Here is a 1377-nt window from a genome sequence, read left to right as displayed (position 1 = left end):
TGCAGATGACATATACAATAAAGGGTTAGTATCCAAAAATATATAAAGAACTGATACAACACCTAAAAGCAAATAACCCAATTAAAAATGGGCAGAGGACATGAGCCGACATTTCTCTGAAGAAGACATCCCGATGGCCAACAGACCCATGAAAAGATGCTCGACATCACTCATCATCAGGAAATACAAATCAAAACTACAATGAGATACACCCCACACCTGTCAGAATGGCTAAAATCAGCAACGCAAGAATCAAGTGTTGGTGAGGAAGTAGAGAAAAAAGAACCCTCTTGCTTTCTTGGTGGGAATGTAAACGGGTACATCCACTGTGGGAAACAGTATGGAGATTCCTCAAAAAGTTAAAAATAGAACTACCCTATGATGCAGGAATCACACTACTGGGTATTTATCCAAAAACTAACTCCAAGGGATACATGCACCCTATGTTGTGAGCAGCACGAGTGTCCATCGATTGATGAATGCATAAAGACACAGTGTATACATATATATACAAGGGAATATTATTCAGCCGAAAAAGAATGAAATCTTGCCATGTGCAACAATACACATGGAATTAGTATAAAATGAAATAAATCAGGTAAAGACAAATACCCTCTAATCTCACTTGTATTTGAAATTTAAGAAACAACAACAACAAAAGGAGCCAAGGAAAAAGAGAGAGAAACCAAGAAACAGACTTGGAACTACAGAGAACAAACTGATGGTTACCAGAGGGCAGGTGGACGGACTGGATTAAACCGCTGGTGGGGATTAAGGAGGGCACTTGTTGAGATGAGCGCTGGGTGACATGTGGAAGTGCCGAATCCCTAAATTGCATGCCCAAAACTAATACAACACTGTATGTTAACTATACTGCAATTTAAAATTTAATTAAAGGAAAATGCTATAGCATAATGAAGATTTTAATTAGCAATAATCTCATCTCGGATAAAGCTCATTGGCTATGATACTGCCACTGTGCAAAGCTTAGCATAGCAAAAATTTTAAAAAGGAAGACTCCTATGTCCTTTTATTCTTGCTTTAAAATTCTCTGTAGACAATGCCCCCTTTATTGCCAGCTTGGGGGAGTAGAGCACTCCCACTCCTCACACTTGAGAGGCCACTGGTCCACCCCAAGTTTCTGAGGAAGGGGTTTAATCAGACCACTGGGTGGGGTCTGTGGCACTGGTATCAGTTTCCTACACAAAGGAAAGGAAAAGCGTCAAATACTTTAGGATTATGATTAACTCCAACTCTACACTTCCCAAAACCCCTTCACCACCATTCACCCAAAATAACAAACCAAGGAGGTTTATAGCATTTAGAAATGCTATAGTATGGAGGTGATGATAAAAACAGTACCAGCTTTTTCTTGGT

At 39.5% G+C, this 1377-nt stretch overlaps 1 non-coding gene across 1 annotated transcript; it reads right to left on the bottom strand.

Moving 5' to 3' along the window:
- Window positions 1-850: 850 nt before the first annotated feature.
- Window positions 851-988, bottom strand: LOC123935641. Its single transcript, XR_006816931.1, has one exon. It is a non-coding gene; the product is annotated as a U4 spliceosomal RNA (small nuclear RNA).
- Window positions 989-1377: the final 389 nt, after the last annotated feature.

The sequence above is a fragment of the Meles meles genome, chromosome X, assembly GCF_922984935.1.
Source record: "Meles meles chromosome X, mMelMel3.1 paternal haplotype, whole genome shotgun sequence".
Classification (NCBI taxonomy): Eukaryota; Metazoa; Chordata; class Mammalia; order Carnivora; family Mustelidae; genus Meles; species Meles meles.
The sequence above is the reverse complement of the archived record's forward strand: the minus strand, read 5'-3'. Positions and strand labels throughout refer to the sequence as shown.